The sequence below is a fragment of the Marmota flaviventris genome, chromosome 1 (assembly GCF_047511675.1).
Source record: "Marmota flaviventris isolate mMarFla1 chromosome 1, mMarFla1.hap1, whole genome shotgun sequence".
In the NCBI taxonomy this organism is placed as follows: domain Eukaryota; kingdom Metazoa; phylum Chordata; class Mammalia; order Rodentia; family Sciuridae; genus Marmota; species Marmota flaviventris.
Window position 1 is genome coordinate 31393484 of NC_092498.1, and position 24928 is coordinate 31418411.

Sequence of the window (24928 nt, forward strand, 5' to 3'; positions counted from 1 at the left end):
CACTAATTACTGTATTTCACAATTCCATGTTACAATGTGGGAATTGGCTCAAGAAGATAATAAAATAAACCTGAACAGCAGACTGTATTTTAAATGCCCACAAAAGCTGTGTCACCTCTGGTCACACGACAGCCATATTTTTGATGCATGAAAATTCTATGAATGAATCATATCAGATGGAAATAAATTAATATTTTAATATGCCACAGGGTATTTAAAGGTACACTTTCATTATAAAAGCTTTCAAATTTCACAAGATGCATATTAGATAATATTATGATTTTTGTTATGAAATTTAAATATATTACAATCTTATTCCTTCTCATTTGGTAAACTGTCTGAGTCTACCAATTCTCCTTCTCTGAATTTTACATCCTGATTCTTAATTCAGCATAGGGGGAGCCCTTTCCCCACTATAATATTGTCAAAATAGTTTAGACTCGCTTTTAGAATTGGATAAAGGAAAACTTTAGAAATAATATAGTGATTTCTGAACCTCTACAGGGAAGAATTCAAAGCAAAAATTTTCTGAGGAAATAAATTAGAGAACTCACAACCAAAGAAAAGCTGAAGGATTGGATACTAAGTTAATTTATACATCTGACATCTTGGAAAGCTTTGACTGTTTCACTTCCCATAAAACATAGTAGTCTGTAATTGGTTATAAAATCAGGTTGAGCCAGTCATTTCTTCCACCTTCACAATCCATATCTGGCCTTGTAGACCAATCAATATTGCAGTGATCAGTATTGATTTTGCAGAGAGTTGGTATGGCAGGTTATACTGTGCCTTGGTTTGATCAATTCTTAGGTATAGCTTCAGTTTTAAAGTTCTGTTCCTCATGAAATTATGATCAAACAAACTATACCTAATAGAACTTTGATAGCTTAGTAGTAGATTGCCCTTAATCAATAAAATAAAGTGAGGTTTTATTACTCAATCTGTACCAGATCCTTTCCAACATCTTTCTATTTTAAGAAACTATTACTACTAGAAGTTTGGAAAGTAGATTTTCATATTTTAAGTTTTTCCATTACTAGAGATTTGAGCTCTATTCATCTGTCTTTTGAACTTTAATAGTCTGTCTGTCTACCTATCTTCCCATCTATCTATCATCATTCATTTTTCAGTCATGATATTTTGCCATATTGCTTTGATTCTTTTTCTTCATTCATTCTCTCTAGAAGTCAATCCTTATGTTTCCTTGCAAGTTTTAATTTTTTTATTACAAATGTTGTTATTCTGTTTTATAAAAAATGAGCTCATATTCTTTTCCCCTCAACCTCAATGTTTTTCATTCAGTTTAAATTCTGTGAGATTTATCCATGTTGATGCAATTCTTACACAGATGATTACAGTAACAATTATTTATCCAGCCTTTATCTAAAAGGCATGCAGGTGTTTGCATTTCGTTTGTACTATCAACAATGGTGCAATGATTATTTGTGCACATAACCTCATGTGCATGTGTGTGAGAGGGTTTCTGACAGCAGATTATAGGAAATGCATCTTCAAATTTGTCAGATATCCTCAAATTGTTCTCCAATGAATACCTTCTCCAGATATTTGTAAGAGAATTCTCATTATTTCATAATCTCTTCAACACTTGATATTACTAGACTTTCTTTATTTGCCAGTCTAGGGGTATTTGGTGATATCTTATTCTGATTTATTTTATATTTATTCTATGACTAGCATGTTTTTCTGTACTTATTTGCCATTGGGTTTTATTTATTTTTTTGAAGTTTTTTATTATTTATTTTTTAGCAGGTTTTTGTCTTTGGTTGCTTAAACTTGTTCTTACTGACTTACAGAATATGTCTTTCTCCCTTTGTAACTACTCCAATCCTCCAATTGTATTTTGTTATGTGTGATATTAGTCATGTTACTTGTATGTGCCTTAATATTTTACACAAATATATTTAAAATATATTTTCCTCACAGGAATAACTTTTATTCAGTATTAAATAAAATACTGCATTTCTGCATAAATATTCATATGATACATAAAAATATAAGAAAATTAAGATCTGTACAAATCTCATCATCCCTTAATAACCACCCTTAAAATTTTAGTGTGTTTTAAATGAATCTATTGGGCATTCACCTACACCCCAGTCATATAATTTTATATACAATTGGATTTATCTTAGATAATTTTCACATCATCCCCATTTCTATCTTCTATATAAGAAAATTTCAATATTTTTCTCCATGCTAAAATAACCACATAAGTCTTTTTTCATTAAATTGTATTAAGGATAATATTTTATTACATCATTGTTATATGTTAATCATTTTATATATAATATTTTCTTCATTATAGAGTTACACCTACAATAAAATTCATTCATTGTTAGGGTTCAGTGAGTAGTGACAAATGTAATATCTGTGTAACAATCATGATTTAGAATATTTACTTTACATCAAAATATTACCTGTATCCTGTTGCAGACATTTCTCTAATGAGTCAAAGTACCTTATTTTAGTTTTAATTTGTATTCTCTTGATGAATAATGATTTTGAACATCTTTTCATGTACTTTTTAGACAATTCTTCCTTTGTAAAGAGTCAATTAAAAATCTTTTATTCAATCTGGGCACTGTGGTGCATGCCTATAATCCAGCAACTCATGGGGCAGAGGCAGGAGGATTGCAAGTTTGAGGCTAGGCTGGGCAACTTAGTGAAACCTTTCTCAAAATAAAAAAAAATTAAAAGGGTTGGGGATAAAGTCAGTAGTAGAGAGCCCCTAGGTTCAATTCCAAGAATCAAAACAAAACAAAACAAAACAAAACAAAAAAACCCTTTTACTCAATTTTAAATGGAGTTGTTTGCCTTTTTATTATTAGAGTTGTATATTCTGCACTCAAGTTCATGGTCCAACAGAATATGTATTGAGAATATTTCTTTGAATATAATGGGATTGCGTTTTCATTTTCTTAGTAGTGTCTTTCAAGATCAGAAGTTAACAATTTTTATGGAGTTCAGTCCATCATTTTCTTCATGATTTATGCTTTTCATATTCTGTGTATGAATAGCCATGAAGAATTTCTCCTGTTTCCTTCTAAAAATGTTTTACTGTGAGATTTTACATTTAGGTTAGCAAACAATTTTGAATTAACCTCCCAAGCACAATGTGTGAGTTAAATGTTGATATTTATTTTTTCAATATTTTTCTTTAGTTGTAGATGAACACAATGACTTTATTTTATCTATCTATCATCTATCTATCTATCTATCATCTATTTATTTATGTGGTGCTTAGGATTGAACCCAGTGCCTCACACGTGCAAGTCAGGTGCTCTACTACTAAGTTCCAACCACAGCCCTGAGATTTATTTTTTATATAGGTATACATTATAATTTATTGAAAATGTTTATTTCCTTCACTGAATTCCCTTGATCTTGTTATACAAAAAAATTGACCCTATGTGCACATTTCTATTTAGATGCAATTCTGTATATGCTTATCCTTCTGCCAATAATGCACTCTTATAATTACTGTATTTGTGTAGAAAGACATAAAATCAGGTGATATATGTCTTCCAACTCCATATTTTTTCCAAAATTATTTTGGATGTATTTTTTCTGTAAAACTTTAGAATCAGCTTGTTAGTTTTCTAGGAAATAACTGCTAAAATTTTGATTTGGACTGTTTTGAACATACGGATCAACTTGGAAAATAATTACCATCTCAAAATAATTAACTGAATAATCTTAAATATGGATTAAATTGTTTACCTCCATTTATTCAGTTTTCCTTTTATTTCTTTCATTAATGTTTTATAGTTTTGGTTTACAGTTTTTGCAGTTGATTTAATAAATATTTCTTTTAGTACATCATATTTTGGCATTTCTTTAAATGGAATTGTTACTTAGGTCTCTTTTCAACTGTCCATTGATGTGCATAGAAATGCAAATTGTTTTCACATATTCAACTTGTTGTATGAGCTTGCTAGACTCACTTTTTAGTTATAATCACTTTTTATTGATTCTTTAGGATTTTTTACATAATCATTTCATCTATAAAAATAGGTGTATTCTTCCATTTCCTACGTGTATTTCTTTTACTTCCTTATTACAATGACCACAACATCCTATATAATGTTGCATATTGGCAGTATTAGCTGAGATTCTTGCCTTGTTTATGATTTTAGGTATATTACTCACTGTTTTGCTATTAAGTATGAAATTGACTATAACTAATTTTTGTAGATGTTCTTTATTACAGTAAGAATTTTCCTTTTATTCTTACTATTCCTTATTTCCTGCAGATTTTCTTTCTTTCTTTTTTTTTTTTTTTTTAAATATCGTGACTGGATGTTTAATGTTGTCAATTTTCCCCCTATTTTTTTCTCCTTTCATCTGTTAGTATGGTAAACTTTATTGATTTTGTGCTTTTCAAATATTAAGCAAATCTTGCATATTCAGTATTAACTCACTTGATCATAATGTAACAATCTTTTATTATCTTATATCATGCTATACTTTTCTGAAGTTAATTTGCCTAAAGATTTTAGAGATCTGTATTTGTTTTCTATAGGAATGTTACACCAACTTTACTCCTTAAAAAAAAAAAAAGCCCATTTATTAGCTCACAGTTTTATTAAGTCAGAAGTCTATTGTGACATGCCTGAGTTCTCTGTGTGGAGTATTACAAGACTGAAATCAGAGTTTCAGCTGAATTCTAGAGATTCTATAGAAAAATCTGTTTCAGATCTCATTCAGCTTGTTGACATGTCAAATCTTTTGAAAATCTAACTGCCGCTTCTTTGTTCAGCTGGGAAAGATTCTGTGCTTTTAAATGTTCATGTGATTTCTTCAGAACCACCTAGATAATCTTCCTATTTTAAAGTCACCTGTACCTATACTATAATCTAACCACTAAAATAAAATCCATCATATTCAAGATCCCAAGGATTATGCAGAGCATGTACCAGAGGGATGGTTACTCTTGGGGTGTATCTTAAAATTCTGCCCATGAGAGGATGCCATTTGGCCCTTAAATTCATTCTGTCCTTCCCCAAAGTTCCAAGGGTCTCACCCTATTATAACATTGGCTCAAATCTAGAAGCTCATCTAAATCTTATTAGCTCAAAAGTCTAAATTCTCAACAGCTAAATAATCTAAATCACATGTATGAAGGTCCTGGGTGTGATTAAGTGCATTTCCTGGGGCACAATAACTCTTTACTTTGAAAGGAAAGAGAGAACTACTCTGATCCCAACACTCCCTACATTCATTGGTAGGACAGCAGAGGCTATCACTTATAGGTATTCCAATTCCAAAGGGACAAAAATGGAAGGTTAAATAGGAATCACTGGTCTAAAACAATTCTGAAATTCAGCCAGGCAAACCCTATCTGAATTCCTTGATTGGATTTCAAGGCTTGGAAATAATCCTTTATGGATCTCTTGTCTGTCCCTGAGAATTCATTTGTACTCTTTCTGATACTGGTTTTAACTTCTTTTAATATTTTTTTTTCCATAAAAGATAGCATGTACATGATTGATTCTATCAGCCTGTCTCCTTTCAGATGCATATCTAACTCCTCCTTTCATTTTATATTCTAGCTGGTCCTTTCAGTCCAAGCTAGCAGGGTTTCTGCTGGCTTAGTTTTCTCCAGAGATCTCATATTTACTTTTCCCATGTATTTTTGTTCTTCAGTTCTCTTCTTTTGTGATAATTTTGTTTTTAATATCACAACAGAATGGCTTCATAAAATAAGCAGACCTCATACCTCTTCCTTTTCTGTCTTCTGGAAGATTGCATGTGTAGTGGATCTTTCTTCCTTAAGTGTTTTGTAGAATTTATCAATGAAGTTCTCTGGGCCTGAGGTTTTCACTCTGAGAAGATTTTTTAAGTATGGATTCTATTTCTTGAATAAGTATAGATTTATTAAGGTTATGTATCTTTTCTTGAGTGAGCTTTGGTAATTTTTGTCTTTCAAGATATTTTAAAATTTCATCTTTGTTTTCCAACTGATTTGCACAAAGTCATTCATGTTATGTGTAATATTTGTAGCAATTTCCTTTTCTGCATGCCTAGTGCTATTATTTGTGTTTTCTTTTTTCCTTGCTAGGTACAGCTTTTTCCTTGAGGTTTTTTAATTTTGTTGATCTTTTCAAAGAACACATTTTAGTTTCATCTATTTTCTTTGGTTGACTTTCTGTTTTCTATTTCATTGATTTCTTCCTTTACATTATTTCCTACTGGCTTTGAGTGTAATTAGCTGATTTTTTTTCTTTTTCCTATACTGGGATTGAACCCAGGAGTGTTCTATCACTGAGCTATGTCCTCAGCCCTTTTAATTTTGTTTTGAGAAAAGGTCTTACTAAATTGCCCAGGCTGGCCTTGAACTTGTCATCTTCTAACTCCCAGGATAGCAGGGATTGCAGGTGAGCACCATTGGGTCTCCTCCTGGATGTTCTTTTTCTACTTTCTAATTAAGAAGATTAGATTACTAATTAAAGAAAGTCTTTTTAAATATACACATTTAAAATTAAAATTTCTTTCCAAGTTTTGCTTTTAATTGCATCCCCAAAACATTGATGTATTGTATTCATTATCATTGGTTCAAAATATTTCCTAATTTTTTTCTGTGATTTTTTTTCCTTTGGCTCATCAGTTATTTAAATGTGAGTTGTTAGATATCTGGGGGGCTTTCTACCTGTATCGTTTTGGTGATTTAATTCCATTTTGGTCAGGGAACATATTAAAATTTCATGTTTTTTCCTCAATTTTTTAATATTTATTTTATAATACATCCTCTGATCATATCTTTATGTACATTTCATGAACACATGAAAAGATTGGGTATAGTTCTCCATGTAAAGGGCAATTGGTTAAAGTAGTTAATAATGCCACTCAACTCTGAATATCTTTCCAATGTATATATAGAACTCTACCATTTTTCCTTTTTTATTTCTTTCTGTAGATTCAAGTTGCCCTCTAAAGTATTTTTTCCTTTAGCATTTCGTATTGTGCAAGTCTGTGCTATAAGTTTAGTATTGGTTTATATGAAAATGTATTAATTTTATTTTCCTCTTTAGCTCTCTTCACTGGATGCAGAATTCTCATGGACAGTCTTTTCCCCTTTAGTTCTAGGAAGATGGCATTTCAACATCTCCTGGCTTAGAGAATTTCTGAGAAGTCATCAGTTATTTAATCATTGTTAGTTTATATATTAGGCACCATTTTCCTCTGGTTGCTTTCAGGATTTTCCCTTTTATCATTGTCTTTCAGCAGTATGATGTGTGTGGATGTGAGGTTTTGTTGTGTTTTCAATCTTGTTTGGAATTGGTTGAGATTCTTGGATTTGGCACACAGTCAAGAAAAGCACTGAACCCACAGGGCTGGCTTCCTGTCACTCTGACTGTTGAGAGCAGATTTCCTTGTGATCGCTGCAGCCTTTCCCTGGTGTCCCCTGGGATCTTGCCCTTTCAAGCATCATGTGCTTGTCAGCAGCGATTTGAGAAGTTTATACACTGAATTTTGGTCTCACTTTTCTTCGGTTCTTATATTTGATGCCCCTGGTAGCTCCAGCTTCTCTCTCTGATCTGAACTCTGTTTTTGGAACTTTCACCTGCAAAGGCTGTTGTTTGTCTTATTTTGTTTTCCCTTCAACTGCCCCTTTTGCATAGCCATAGCCACTGAGACTGGGCAATGTCTTCAAGCCAGAAATTCCCAAACGGAATTTGAGGTCAAACTCTTCCCTGTCCTCTTTTGGATACTGTCCAGTGTCTGTCAATAGCTTTTTTTTTTTTCCCAGTTATTCATTTTTTATCATTGTTCTCGGAAGGAAGTTAGTGTGACTGCATCTAACCTCTGTCATATCCAGAAAGTAGGTCTTGACTTTCTTCTTCTTCTTTTTTTTTTGTACCACAAATTAGTAAATACTATCCTTGTAATTTTATATAATTATTTTGTTCTTATGTCCTTAGTGATTAATTTTCCCCCCTGAACTATATCTCCTAGTAGTTCTTTGGGCAAGAGGTTATTATCATTATAATCTCTTATTCTTTTTTCTTAAAATGTTATTTCATTGTCATACTGAATGATAAGTTAGATCAATACAGGATTTCAGGCTGACTGTTATTTTCTCTGGGTAGTGTGTCTTTGGCTGCTTTTAAGATCTCTCTTCTTTTGAATTCTGAAGTTCTAATATAATGTGCTTTTTCACTCTAGCATGGCTTTATTAACATTTGTTCTGTTCAGAACCTATTGAGTTAGGTTCCTAAAACTGATTCTGAGTATTCATGGGTTTTATAAATTCTGAAAATTCTCAGTCATTCTTTTGAAATGTTATTTCATCACTTTATCTTCTTTCTCTCTTGGTGGAACTCCTACTAGCTTGCAATAGCTTTTCTTTTTATGCATTTCTTTTTCTATATTCCTTAATTCTCCTCTGAGCTTCCATTCTTGACTGACAATATCTAGCTTCCAATATATAGTAGCTCTTGTTTCAGCTGTACCTATTGGTGGTTGGCTTTTATGTTTTTAATTTTTCTTGCATTTTTATTTCCTGTTCTGATTTTTATTTTATAAATTTAAAATGCTACAAATGTGTGTTTTTTTGTAATCTCAATTCAATAGTTACAATACCTGAAGGCTCAGGGAAAGAGGGTCTTATTCCACTGTTGTGACAAGTGACTCATCTTTCTTCATAGCCCTCAGTTCTAACTTCCTTTTTGAATGCTACAAAAGCCTTATCCCTCCTCATCCTTTGAATATAAACTCCTTGGTGACAAAACATAGCATTAGTCCATTCTGTAAGTGAATACGAGTATTTTTAAAGAGATTCGAGGTAGGACACTTATTTCCCTGTTTGAACTACACAAAGAATTCTGGATAAATATATATGTTTTAAATTCTATTATTGGTGGTGGCAGGTGATTTGATTAAGCCTAGATTATGTAGTCATACTAAAGTGGTTATTACCTTTAATCAGAGTTAAACAGAAGCAAATGACAGTCTCATTTGTAGTCAGAACAAAATAAAGGAAATTAGCTCCTCATCTAAAATTTAGGAAATGAAGCCAAGTAATTATTATGGAGATAGGGATAAAGTACCAGCCCTGTATCCTCTAGTAGTTCTTTTCCTGCATAATTATTCTGATCTAGAATGATCAGTGAGCTGCAGACACAAATACTTCTTGTAAGGAACAAGCTTTAATTAGTTTGTGTTTCATTTTGGTTCCTACTCTGGGAAAGGAAAATGTATTGATTTGTATTTTCAAATTTCAAATCTTACTTATCTGTATATAAATTACATTCAATATAAGTTTTATTATGGTCTTCACCATTTGTCTTCTTTTCTGTACAATCGACATCAAAATTTGCCTCTAGCTTTTTCGACATATCACAAATTAAAATGTATATGCTGTATGTCCATTAGAAAACGTGCACTGTAAAAATCTTTTTAATCATTAAGGTATTTTCTTTAATTTAAAGGATTACATAAAGCAATGTACTTAGATTTAAGAAACCTGGGTCATATTTTTGCTTATGTTTCTTGGTAACCCTTCACAGTATTTTAACTTTTCTTAGTTTCAGTTTCCTTACTGTGTAGAGAAAGATCAAGATAGAAAATCACTAGTATACTGATTGTAAACCACCTCTGATTGTTCTCAGATCTATTCTAGTTCCCCATATACTTTCTCAGGGCTCCAGAGATCCAACTTGTTCCTATTTCTTTTCTGAATGGTGGGCCAACTTGACCAGTGACTCTCAATTCCATACTTCAAATCTCTGAGAGTCTATAGTGTCATTCAGTGTGAGGGACCGCCCTGCCCAAGAGCCAAGCATCCCCTCTCAGCCTTGAGTAAAAGGGGTATTGAACTGGCATAGCCCAACAAGCACTGTGCAAAGCAAGTGGCCTTTACCTTCACTTGGCAAGGAAAAGCTTCACCTCTGGACTTGAGAGTGTTACCCAATGGGATTGGGCAGCCCCCCCTTTGAAATGTTATCCCCTGCCTTATTTGGGTAGAATATTCTGTCAAATGTCTTTTCTCTATAAATAAAAGGGTTCCTCTAAGGCTGGCGCTCTCTCTCTCTCTCTCTCTCTCGCCTTCCAGCATGGAAGAGAATCCTTGAGGTCGCAGAGCAGTCCCACCCTCTACATGAGAAACTCATGTCTGTGTGTTGCGTGATTTCTCGCCATTTTCTTAGCATAACGTTGCAGCCAGCTCTTTTTAACCTAGCTCATCTCATCAGCACAGCTAGCTGGAGAGAATTGAATTTATAAAGAAACTGTAAATCCCTACCTAAGCTCACATGTTTTCTGTAGATTAAAAGTGGCTCATATATATGCACTTTAATTTTTCAAGTTTCACAGATGCTCCTCTGTTTAGCAGAATTAAAATAATTAACTTTAAATGTCATGAAGTTCAGACCAGGCCCAGTGGCCTGCTGAGGGGCAGAGCCGCCCCCCACACCCCGCGCCTGCCAGGTAGGCGGAACTGTGACCACTGACAGAAAAGGCCCAGTGGCCCGCGGAGGGGCAGAGCTGCCAACCACTCCTGCAAGGTAGGCGGGCCTGCGACCCACCGGCAGAACAGGAGCAGCGGCCTGCTGAGAGGCAGAGCCGCCCCCCCCCCCCCGCGCCTGCAAGGTAGGCGGAACTGTGACCACCAACAGAACAGGCCAGACCTGCAACTGACAAACAGAACAGGCCCAGTGGCCTGCGGAAGGGTAGAGCCGCTCCCCCACCCCCGCGCCTGCAAGGTAGGCGGACCTGCGACCCACCTGCAGAACAGCCCCAGAGGCCTGCAGAGGGGCAGTGCCGCTGCCTGCGCCTGCAAAGTAGGCAGAACTGCGACCACCGACAGAACAAGCCTAGCGGCCCGCAGAGGGACAGAGCCACCTCCCGCGCCTGCAAGGTCGGCGGACCTGCTACCGACCAGCAGAACAGGCCCAGCGGCCTGCAAGCGTGGTAGGCACATTGCCCCAATTGGAGGAGGGGGCAGAGCCACCGCCCGCGCCTGGAGGGAGACTTTGCAACTATACAAGACCAATATAAATATATAGGGGGGAAATTCAATAGCACAAAGTTTCACCAAGCAGAAAGAAATGCGAACAGTATGAAGAGACAAGGAAAGAAAGGACCAGAAGCAATGCAGGTCAACTCAACGTTAGAAGAGGTAATAGCTGCAGCAGATGGAATGTCAGATAAAGAATTCAGGATATACATGCTTCAGATGATCTGGAGTCTCAAGGAAGACATCAGACAGCAAAATCAGACAATGAAAGATCACTTCAACAATGAATTACATAAACAAATCCAAGAAGCAAAAGATCAACTATACAGGGAGATAGAGGTTATAAAAAACAAACAAACAGAAATCCTAGAAATGCAGGAAGCAATAAACCAACTTAAAAACTCAATTGAGAATACTACCAGCAGAGTAGAACACTTAGAAGATAGAACATCAGACAATGAAGATAAAGTATTTCAACTTGAAAAGAACATAGACAGCTCAGCAAGACTATTAAGAAACCATGAGCAGAACATCCAAGAAATATGGGATAACATCAAGAGACCAAATTTAAGAGTCATTGGGATACAGGAAGGGACAGAGTTTCAAACCAAAGGAATGAGCAATCTATTCAATGAAATAATATGAGAAAACTTCCCAGACTTGAAGAATGAGACAGAATCCCAAATCCTAGAAGCCTACAGGACGCCGAATGTGCAAAATCATGAGATCCACACCTAGACACATTATAATGAAGATGCCCAACATACAGAATAAGGAGAGAATTTTAAAAGCTACAAGAGAAAGGAAGCAGATTACATTTAGGGGTAAGCCAATCAGTATAACAGCTGATCTTTCAACACAGACTCTGAAAGCTAGAAGATCCTGGAATAACATATTTCAAACACTGAAAGAAAATGGGTTCCAACCAAGAATTGTGTATCCAGTGAAATTAAGCTTCAGGATGGAAAATGAAATTAAAACCTTCCACGATAAACAAAAGTTAAAAGAATTTGCAGCTAGAAAACCATCTCTTCAAAACATCCTCGGCAAAACATTACAGGAGGAGGAAATGGAAAATAACAATGAAAACCAACAGTGGGAGGTAGGACAGTAAAGGGGGGGGAAATAATCAAAGAGGAAAACAAACCATGTTTAGTAACATAAATAAACAAATATGGCTGGAAGAACAACCCATATCTCAATAATAACCCTAAATGTTAATGGCTTAAACTCACCAATTAAGAGACACAGGCTAGTAGAATGGATCACAAAACAAGACCCAACAATATGCTGCCTACAGGAGATGCATTTGATAGGAAAAGACATACATAGGCTGAAGGTGAAAGGTTGGGAAAAATCATATCACTCATATGGACTTCGGAAACAAGCAGGTGTGTCCATACTCATATCAAATAAAATAGATTTCAAGCCCAAGTTAATCAAAAGGGATAAAGAGGGACACTACATACTGCTCAAGGGAAACATACACCAACAAGACATAACAATCATAAATATATATGCCCCTAACAATGGTGCAGCTATGTTCATCAAACAAACTCTTCTCAAGTTCAAGAGTCTAATAGACCACCATACAATAATCATGGGAGACTTCAACACATCTCTCTCACCAATGGACAGATCTTCCAAACAAAAGTTGAATAAGGAAACTATAGAACTCAATAACACAATTAATAACCTAGACTTAATTGACATATATAGAATATACTACCCAACATCAAGCAGTTACACTTTTTTCTCAGCAGCACATGGATCCTTCTCAAAAATAGATCACATATTATGTCACAGGGCAACTCTTAGACAATATAAAGGAGTAGAGATAATACCATGCATCTTATCTGATCATAATGGAATGAAACTGAAAATCAACGATAAAAGAAGGAAGGAAAAAGCATACATCACTTGGAGAATGAACAATAGGTTACTGAATGATCAATGGGTTATAGAAGACATCAAGGAGGAAATTAAAAAATTCTTAGAGATAAATGAAAACATAGACACAACATATCGGAATCTATGGGACACATTGAAAGCAGTTCTAAGAGGAAAATTCATTGCTTGGAGTTCATTCCTTAAAAAAAGAAAAAACCAACAAATAAATGATCTCATACTTCATCTCAAAATCCTAGAAAAAGAAGAGCAAAACAACAGCAAAAGAAGTAGAAGGCAAGAAATAATTAAAATCAGAGCTGAAATTAATGAAATCGAAACAAAAGAAACAATTGAAAAAATTGACAAAACTAAAAGTTGGTTCTTTGAAAAAATAAACAAAATCGACAGACCCTTAGCCATGCTAGCAAAGAGAAGAAGAGAGAGAACTCAAATTACTAGCATACGGGATGAAAAAGGCAATATCACAACAGACACTTCAGAAATACAGAAGATAATCAAAAATTAGTTTGAATCCTTATACTCCAATAAATTAGAAGATAGTGAAGGCATAGATAAATTTCTTAAGTCATATGATCTGCCCAGATTGAGTCAGAAGGATATAGACAACCTAAACAGACCAATATCGATTGAGGAAATAGAAGAAACCATCAAAAGACTACCAACTAAGAAAAGCCCAGGACCGGATGGGTATACAGCAGAGTTTTACAAAACCTTTAAAGAGGAACTAATACCAATACTTTTCAAGCTACTTCAGGAAATAGAAAAAGAGGGAGAACTTCCAAATTCATTCTACGAGGCCAACATCACCCTGATACCTAAACCAGACAAAGACACTTCAAAGAAAGAAAACTGCAGACCAATATCTCTAATGAACCTAGATGCAAAAATCCTCAATAAAATTCTGGTGAGTCAGATACAAAAACATATCAAAAAAATTGTGCACCATGATCAAGTAGGATTCATCCCTGGGATGCAAGGCTGGTTCAATATACGGAAATCAATAAATGTTATTCACCACATCAATAGACTTAAAAATAAGAACCATATGATCATCTCGATAGATGCAGAAAAAGCATTTGACAAAGTACAGCATCCCTTTATGTTCAAAACTCTAGAAAAACTAGGGATAACAGGAACATACCTTAATATTGTAAAAGCAATCTATGCTAAGCCTCAGGCTAGCATCATTCTGAATGGAGAAAAATTGAAGGCATTCCCTCTACAATCTGGAACCAGACAGGGATGCCCTCTCTCACCACTTCTGTTCAACATAGTTCTCGAAACACTGGCCAGAGCAATTAGACAGACGAAAGAAATTAAAGTCATAAAAATAGGAAAAGAAGAACTTAAATTATCACTATTTGCTGATGACATGATTCTATACCTAGCAGACCCAAAAGGGTCTACAAAGAAACTATTAGAGCTAATAAATGAATTCAGCAAAGTGGCAGGATATAAAATCAACAAGCATAAATCAAAGGCATTCCTGTATATCAGTGACAAATCCTCTGAAATGGAAATGAGGACAACCACTCCATTCACAATATCTTCAAAAAAAAAAATAAAATACTTGGGAATCAACCTAACAAAAGAGGTGAAAGACTTATACAATGAAAACTACAGAAACCTAAAGAGAGAAATAGAAGAAGATCTTAGAAGATGGAAAAATATACCCTGTTCATGGATAGGCAGAACTAACATCATCAAAATGGCGATATTACCAAAAGTTCTCTATGGGTTTAATGCAATGCCAATCAAAATCCCAACGGCATTTCTTGTAGAAATAGAGAAAGCAATCATGAAATTCATATGGAAAAATAAAAGACCCAGAATAGCAAAAACAATGCTAAGCAGGAAGTGTGAATCAGGCGGTATAGCGATACCAGACTTCAAACTATACTACAGAGCAATAGTAACAAAAACAGCATGGTACTGGTACCAAAACAGGTGGGTGGACCAATGGTACAGAATAGAGGACACAGAAACCAATACACAAAACTACAACTATCTTATATTTGATAAAGGGGCTAAAAGCATGCAATGGAGGAAGGATAGCATCTTCAACAAATGGTGCTGGGAAAACTGGAAATCCATATGCAACAAAATGAAACTGAATCCCTTTCTCTCGCCATGCACAAAAGTAAATTCAAAATGGATCAAGGAGCTTGATATCAAATCAGAGACACGGCGTCTGATAGAAGAAAAAGTTGGCTACAATCTACATACTGTGGGGTCGGGCTCCAAATTCCTCAATAGGACACCCATAGCACAAAAGTTAATAACTAGAATCAACAAATGGGACTTACTCAAACTAAAAAGTTTTTTCTCAGCAAAAGAAACAATAAGAGAGGTAAATAGGGAGCCTACATCCTGGGAACAAATCTTTACTCCTCACACTTCAGATAGAGCCCTAATATCCAGAGTATACAAAGAACTCAAAAAATTAGACAATAAAATAACAAACAACCCAATCAACAAATGGGCCAAGGACCTGAACAGACACTTCACAGAGGAGGACATACAATCAATCAACAAGTACATGAAAAAATGCTCACCATCTCTAGCAGTCAGAGAAATGCAAATCAAAACCACCCTAAGATACCATCTCACTCCAGTAAGATTGGCAGCCATTATGAAGTCAAACAACAACAAGTGCTGGCAAGGATGTGGGGAAAAGGGTACACTTGTACATTGCTGGTGGGACTGCAAATTGGTGCAGCCAATTTGGAAAGCAGTATGGAGATTTCTTGGAAAGCTGGGAATGGAGCCACCATTTGACCCAGCTATTCCCCTTCTTGGTCTATTCCCTAAAGACCTAAAAAGAGCATGCTACAGGGACACTGCTACATCGATGTTCATAGCAGCACAATTCACAATAGCAAGACTGTGGAACCAACCTAGATGCCCTTCAATAGACGAATGGATAAAAAAAAATGTGGCATTTATACACAATGGAGTATTTATTACTCTGCATTAAAAAATGACAAAATCATAGAATTTGCAGGGAAATGGATGGCATTAGAGCAGATTATGCTAAGTGAAGCTAGCCAATCCTTAAAAAACAAATGCCAAATGTCTTCTTTGATATAAGGAGAGTAACTAAGAACAGAGTAGGGTTGAAGAGCATGAGAAGAAGATTAACATTAAACAGGGATGAGAGGTGGGAGGGAAAGGGAGAGAGAAGGGAAATTGCATGGAAATGGAAGGAGACCCTCAGGGTTATACAAAAGTACATACAAGAGGAAGTGAGGGGAAAGGGAAAAATTATACAAGGGGGAGAAATGAATGACAGTAGAGGGGGCAGAGAGAGAAGAGGGGAGGGGAGGGGAGGGGAGGGGGGATAGTAGAGGATAGGAAAGGCAGCAGAACACAACAGACACTAGTATGGCAATATGTAAATCAATGGATGTGTAACTGATGTGATTCTGCAATCTGTATATGGGGTAAAAATGGGAGCTCATAACCCACTTGAATCAAAGGGTGAAATATGATATATCAAGAACTATGTAATGTTTTGAATAACCAACAATAAAAAATTAAAAATAAATAAATAAATAAATAAATTTGAAAAGGAAAAAAAAAATAAATGTCATGAAGTTCACATATTTTTTTATCGTTCTGAATTTCCAATCTTTGTATAATTAACATAGAACTATTCTCCTATATGGATACTGGGAAATATTGTTTTTCTTTTTCATGATGTTAGGAATAATTAATCCTTTACTATGTACTTCCATTTCCCTGGAATTTATGTGACTCAGTGATCAGATGGGAGTGGGGTTGGATCTTCCTAGGGAAAGTTATGCACCAGGAATTTGTGATATTTAATTTTTACTTTATAGTTTTCATTATATTTTAGCTAATATGTATTTTGGTTAAGTGCTGATTTTCTATGGAAATTGTATCTGTTTGCCTATCCGATGGCTAGGTTGAAGAAAACTAAATCTAAGAAACTAAATGTAGGAGAATTCCAGAAGATTACTAGAACCTTTGATAATGCTGATGTCCTAGGAATAAGCCATAATAAGTGTAGTTCCAAAAAGAGTATGTAGGGGATGATTATCAAGTGAATAAGTAATGGTTTAATGAAAATCAATATGACTGAGTTAAAGTTTTTTTCATTTATCAAGAACATTGCTAGAATCTATCCCTTTATCCAGTAGACTCATTTGCTTCATAGCCTGGTCTTTCCAGCTTTTCTGTATATTCTTTTCCCAAATCCATCCCTCCCACCTCGTAATTGTTGTTATTTATCCTTTTAAATACTTATCTCATCATGTCTTGCCACCTGTCTGGAAACCTCCAATGGTTTCCCTTCCCTGGAGAAAAAGTGCAGCCTGTTAGCATAGTGTGGAGAGATGTGGTCAGTATGTCTCCAATGAGAAGTGTTGGATCTTTCTGGGTTGCTTCACCAAGGTCTTCCTGAACTGACCTAGTCACAAGAGTCATTCAATCCAAGGACTTTCTTTAGCAGATTGCAGAAGAGGAGTCAGAGATTGGGAGTACGAGAGATGGATTTGTTGTGCCATTGATGGATTGAAAAGGAGGGCGACCACATGGAAAGGAAGGAAAACAGCCTCTGGCTGTGAGGAGCAGTTCCTAGTTGACAGGAACTTTCTAGGAGGCCCTTAGTCCTTGAGTGGCAGGGGACTTAATTTTGCCAGTAAGAAGACTGATGTTAGCCTTAGATATTTCCCTAGAGCCTGTAGATAAGAACTTAGTCTACCTGATACTTTGATTTCAAACTTGTGATGCTCTGAGTAGTGAACTCAGCAATACCATGCTCCAAGCCAGACTCAACCTACAAAACTCTGAGCTAATGGTTGGTACTCTTTTAACACAATGAGTTTGTGGTATTTTATAGTTCAACAGTAGAAAACTAATACAGAAGACTTTTCAGTTACTAGACTGAGACGTAACGGCACTTTGAATTGTGGTGGTGGCAAATAATTCCTTAAAGGAAACAAGCAGCTGCTTGTGTAAGTACAACTGTTTTGTCTTGGAAGCCAAGGGAAAAGTGTTTCAAAAAAGAAAATGGAGGGAAGGACAGAAGATAGGAATAGGAAAGATGATGGAATGAATCTGACATAACTTTCCTATGTACATATCTGAATATACCACAGTGAATCTCCACATGATGTTCAACTACAAGACTGGGATCCTAATTAGAATAAGATGTACTACATATTGGTATAAATATGTCAAAATGTACTCTACAGTCATGTATAGCTAAATAGAACACATTAAAAAAATTTTTAAAAAGGAACATGGGCAATGTGACTAATTCTCCTGAGATGTCAAGTAACAAGTATTTCTCTTGGAGTTAAATCATCTCATGGAATGAGGTGGAGAGTGAAAGTGAGGAAAATAAAACAAAACACTACGTACAAACTCTATAGAAGCTTGCTTGTGAAGGAAAGAAGAAAACTAGGAAATTTGTTTTCTGTGGGAGACACTTAACATATTTAAAAGCCAAATGAAAGGATCCAGTTGAGAAGGAGTTGTTGAATACACAAAAAAGAAATTAGAAGAGATGATGTAGTTTCTGAGGAAATGGGGGAGATGAGAGTCAAAAATATACTTTGGCATTAATTTCCTCTAGTGTAACAGGAATGAAGAGATATAGGTTCTCGTATGGACCGATTTTCATAGTAGGAAAAATGCAATTAATGAAGTTCTACAAGCCTGATGGGTTCTCTTTCCTCCAAAATTGTGAGACACTGTCATGTCTTGAAAATGTGGGAAGGAGAGGAGACATTATAAATGTGAAGGGGGTAGGATGAAGTCTAAACTAGTCATTGTGAAAAATGGGAGACACAACTGAGCAGACCTATACAGGTAGTTAATGAGGAAGCCTAAATGTCATAACATTAAGGGAGATTTTCTTGTCATCTTTCTAGCAGCTGCCTCTTTACCTTCTCTCTTTCTGAGACAAAACTAATCTGTATTATCTTCTTCCCTTGAAATACCACAGCACATTTTTCATACCATGATAGAGATTATCTCACAATTTTATACCATCCATTAGCATGTCTTGTTCCTAATGATAGGCTATGAACTGTACAAGATCATTTCTGATGTCTTCATTTATCTTTGTATTTAATTTATATTTTTACTTACAAACTTTATATTATTATTATGGCATGACAAAATTAATAATGGAAATAATATTAGTTTTTAAAAATTAAACTTTTTTGAACACTTAATGTGTCGTTCACTTTGCTAAGTACATTTTTATTTTCACATTTATAGCTTCATTTTGTCTTTGTAACTATCCTTATTTTTCTATTTAATATATTTGGAAAATAAAACTTAGAGGTGTTAATGTCAGTGGAGATACTGCTATTAACTGAAAAATTATTTTGAACCAGATCTGATTCATTCTTTTGATCAGTATCTCCTGATTAAATATTTATTTAATAAGAGGTTCATGTTTCAGAAGGTGTTTTTACTGAATATTTAAAATTTTCTGTTCAATCTATTAAGAACATAAAGACATTGCAGAACAAAAATTTATATATAAATTTATATATTTATATAAAAATATATATATTTGGGTCTTGCACATGCTAATTAAGTGCTCTAATACTTAGCTACATTCTCTGTCTTTAGTTCATTCAGTTATAATGTATAGATGGACTTTATGTAGAGAATTCTAATTATAATAATAGTGCTTCAAAAGAAAATTAATGTGGCATATTCCAATATTCAATTAGCACTCAATATTATCATGCTGTATCAGACAAACAGAATATAAAAAAAAGCACCTTTAACTTCAGAACAGAAAATGATCCAATATTTTCTAGATAAAAACAGGGTCATCTCAGAAAGAAGTTCTAAGGTTAATGTGGAAAGTGGTTTGATATATTGATGAAATGTAAGCATGTACCAAATCTATAAGAAATGACAAAATGAAAGCCTTATTACTATTCCCTGCCATCCTGCCTTTTAGGAAAACAGACAGAGAAAGAAAGACACAAGGATAAAGGGCACAATTAAGGAAACACCCTATATGTGAATCATTCCTGAGATGATCATACAATGTGGATTTTATGGACCATTCTATTTATTTCTTTAAGGTATTCATTGATAGCTAAGAGTATCAAATAAAAATGATTAAAAGGGAGAAAGCTCCAGCTATTACATTTTTAACTTACTACTACTTAAGCAAGAAAAAAAGAATGATAATTGTGTTTAGTAACCCATGAATGTGATTGTTTTTAAAATAACACATTGCCTAATATTAAATATATATTTCTCAGATCTAGAAGAAGTTTTTTTCCAAAATACCTATCAATCCATCTATCTGTAATTTATCTAACTAACATCTGTTTTATGTATTATAATTTTTTAACTAGTTTTAATATTTTGGAATAAGTATATTTAAATCCAAAATACCTTATAGATGTGCTGGGGGTGTAGCTCAGTGTACAGCACTTAGTGAGAATGCACAAAGGTTTAATCCCCAGCAACACAAAAAGTAAAATAAAACAAAATACAGTACATATCTCAGATAAGAATGCCATAAAATTCACAATATATCTGTATATTTATGTATGATTGAATTAAATATGCAATAATAATTATAAGAAAATTTTACATATATACTGTTTGACAAGGATTGGATTTTAAATTCTTTTTTTGAGGGAAAAGAATGTAATTTGATCCCATAAAATGACCAATAAATAAATTTTAAATTGACTTGTATGAAGCAAGTAACAAAAAAAAAAATCAATCAAAATAAGTTTGACAATTGCTGGGAGCCATTAGCCAAGTAGGTATGACAATTTCCTTGCCAGCGTACCCCATGTTGCTGACATGTTGCAGCGACATTGAATGTAGGTGACCTTGCTCAAGGACCAAGGCAGATTAGGGTGTTCCCGGTTTTAAGATAATCGTGTTTAGGGCGTTCCCAGTTTAGGTTCCAGGTTTAAGGTTTAAGATTATTCCTGCTGGGAATAGGGCGTATCCTGCTGCCTGAGTTCCCCTTGAGTTCTCACGTGATTCAGACAGTATATTTTTTGGAGATAGAAGCCCAGTGGAGGTGGATTTGGGCAGAGAACGTGGATTTCCCCAGAACGTGATTGTAGACGGCTGGTGTGAGTTCGGGAATAAAGAGTTGCTGTTTGAATCTACAAGCTGTGTGGTGGCTCGTGATTGTGTGCCCAGCCAGACTGCGGCATTTGTGCCCAGCCAGACTGTGGCATTTGGCGGCTCGTACGGGGAACTTCTGAAGCTTAGAGGTAAGTGAAATTTCTCACCCCTGAGGAAGAGCGAAAGAATGGGTGACCGATTCAAAAAACAATGTGTTATTGTTTTGATTTATCTTGTTTTTGTTTCAAGCTGCCTATCCCTAGAAATTTCTCAGGCAAACTGGAAAAAATGGTTGACTAAAGGTTTGAAGTTTGTCGGCCCTGAGGAAGAGAAAATTGATACAATGATTTTTTATTCCGTTTTTGTTTCATTCAGTTTCGGCTTTGTTTTGTGCTATCTTATTGGGTTGCGTTATCTTTATAGTAGATTAGAAATAAGTAAAAAACAAACCGAAAAGATGTTAAGTAAATTGTTAGAGGTTCAGACCATGGAGAAAGACATTTTAGATCAAGCAAAAGAGAAGGTCTCTCGAGCTAGTCAGACAGAGGAAGAAAATTTAAAGGAAAAGGGGTTGTTAGGAAAAAGGCCACAACAGGAGGCTGTTACTAACTCCGTTTTATCACAAGAGGGCGTAATTCAACCAACAGCCCCACCGATGGAGACAGCTAAGTGGCCCTCAAACCCCGTAGTTGATAAATGGGATCCTGAGACAGGACCTCAAAGATTAGCATGCCCTGTACTTGAACAGGCAGGAGGGCAGCGAATTCACCGTGCATTAGATTTTAAAACAGTGAAGCAGTTAAAGGAGGCTGTAACAACCTATGGTCCCCAAGCTCCCTTCACGGTAAGCATGGTTGAGTCCATTACTAACTTGGACATGACGCCAGCAGATTGGGCTAGCATGTGTAAATCTGTACTAAATGGAGGACAATATTTGTTATGGAAGGTTGCCAATGAGGAATTTTGCACGGAGACAGCTAGGCGAAATGCAGCAGCCGGTTACCCTCAAAGAAATCTAGATATGTTGTTAGGAAAAGGACCTTATGAGGGTCAACGGCAACAAATTGAATATGATCCTGCTATATATGCACAAATTGCTGCAGACGCAGTTAGGGCATGGAAGACTTTACAAGGACATGGAGATTTACAAGGTCAGCTATCTAAGGTAATACAGAGAGCTAATGAACCTTACGCTGACTTTGTAGATAGGCTAATTCAAACGGCTGCCAAAATTTTTGGGGATACAGAACAAGCAATGCCATTAATAAAACAACTGGCTTATGACCAAGCAAATCGTTGCTGCAGAGAGGTTATTAGACCATGGAGACATGAAGATTTAAACACATATATTAAATTATGTAGAGATATTAATGAACAAGGGCAAGTCTTGGCAGCTGCAGTACAACAGGCTTTAGATGCCAGGCCAAAAACATGCTATGATTGTGAACAAACAGGACATTTTAAAAGGAATTGCCCCATAGGAGGAGGGTTTAACAAAAGTAGGTATCAAAGAAATAGAATACCGGGTATTTGCCCACGATGCCGTAGAGGGAGACATTGGGCTAATGAATGCCGTTCTCAAACCACCATAGAAGGTACTCCCTTATCAAAAAACGGACAAAGACCAGGTATTTATCCAAGATATCGTGGAGAAAGGCATCAGGCTCCATTGCCAAAAAACGGACAGGGGGGCCCAATGCTCCGGGGCCCACAACCACAAATATACGGGGCAGTGGAGGAACCCAGCAACACCATCAGGGTAGTGCCTAGGACACATTGTCCATTAAATCCCTCATCAGACAAACCCGAGGGAGCGCAGGGTTGGACATCTGCGCCTCTGCCAGAGCAGTATTAACTCCAGAGATGGGAGTTCAAATCATTCCCACAGGAGTAAAAGGACCTCTTCCCCAAGGAACAGTAGGCTTATTATTGGGACGTAGTTCATCTACATTAAAAGGACTTATGATAAGTCCTGGGGTAATTGATCCCGATTATGTAGGTGAAATAAAAATTATAGCTAGTTCTCCAAGAGTTATATCAGTAATTTCACCTGGAGATAGAATAGCACAGTTGTTAATAATACCCAGCCTACATAATAAATTTCCTAGTCATAGTGTAGAAAGAGGTTCCAGGGGATTAGGCTCCACAGGTGTAGATTGGGCTATGTTGTCTTTAAATTTAGATTCTCGCCCAATGCTAAAACTAAATATTCAAGGTCATGAGTTTAATGGGCTACTGGACACAGGAGCTGACCTTAGCATTATCTCTCGTCAAGAATGGCCAAAACATTGGCCATTACAACAAGCCACTCAAACGCTTCGAGGCCTAGGAGTGGCGACTAATCCTCATAGAAGTTCTATGATATTAGATTGGAAGGATCCTGAAGGATGTGAAGGAACTATACAGCCATATGTATTGGATCATCTTCCTATAAATTTATGGGGACGAGATGTCCTAGATCAATTAGGTTTGACGTTAACAAATAACATCAATCCTAATGCGCCCACTACTAGGGCTAGACAAGGCTTTAGGAAAGAAAAAAGATTAGGAAAACAAGGGCAAGGTATAGCAGCACCAATACAAATAGATCAAGGAACAGACAGACATGGGTTGGATTTTCAGAAAGGGCCACTGAGACAATCAAAATTACTTGGAAATCAGAAAGACCAGTGTGGGTTCCTCAGTGGCCCCTGACTAAAGAAAAGATACAAGTAGCCCATGATCTGGTCAAACAACAATTAGCGGAAGGACATATACAACCTTCCATATCTCCCCATAATACTCCCATTTTTGTCATCAAAAAGAAATCTGGTAAATGGAGATTATTGCAAGATTTAAGAGCCATTAATAATGAGATGGTTATTATGGGACCTGCTCAATCAGGGATTCCTCAATTGTCTGCTTTGCCAAAAACCTGGCATGTTTTAGCTATAGATATTAAAGATTGTTTTTTTTCAATTCCAATTCATCCCGAGGATAGTCCACGTTTTGCATTTACTATCCCTGCATTAAATCATGAAGGTCCTGATCAGAGATATGAATGGAAAGTACTCCCTCAAGGGATGGCTAACAGTCCAACTATGTGCCAAATATATGTTAACAAAGCAATCCAGCCACTTAGAAATCAAAATCCTGAACTACAAATATTTCACTATATGGATGATGTATTATTGGCACATAAAGATAAAAACATATTGCTGGAATGTTATGCCACACTTACAAACTTATTAAAAAATTATAATCTAGAGATAGCAATAGATAAAGTACAATTAAATTTTCCAATTAATTATTTAGGAGTTCTATTATCCTCAACCATGGTCCGTCCACCAAAAATTCAAATACGAGTAGATCAACTCAAATCACTTAACGACTTTCAAAAGTTATTGGGAGACATAAATTGGATAAGGCCTTATCTAGGTATACCAACAGGAGAGTTGGGACCTTTATTTGATATTCTAAAAGGTCCATCAGATCCAAATTCACCCCGCATGTTAACTCCTAAAGCAAGAAAGGCATTAAAAATTATTGAAACATATATGGAAAATATGCATTTGGATAGAATTGATATAAGTTTGCCTTTATTATTTATTGTACTACCAACAAAAAATATCCCTACAGGAGTATTTTGGCAAGAAGGTCCATTATTATGGATACATTTATCTTATTCTCCTAACACTATTCTTACTAGGTATCCTGAGGCTGTAGGACAATTAATATTCAAAGGAATAAAAGCAGCGAAGGGAGTGTTTGGAATTTCTCCCAATAAAATTATTACTCCATATACTATGGATCAAATTGATGAGTTAGCTAATGAGTTAAATACTTGGGCAATAATCATGTGTAAATCTAATGTTACATTTGATAATCATTTACCATCTAATCCTTTGTTGTCTTTTTGGTCTAAACATCCTGTAGTTTTTCCTAAAATGACAAGAAAAACACCTA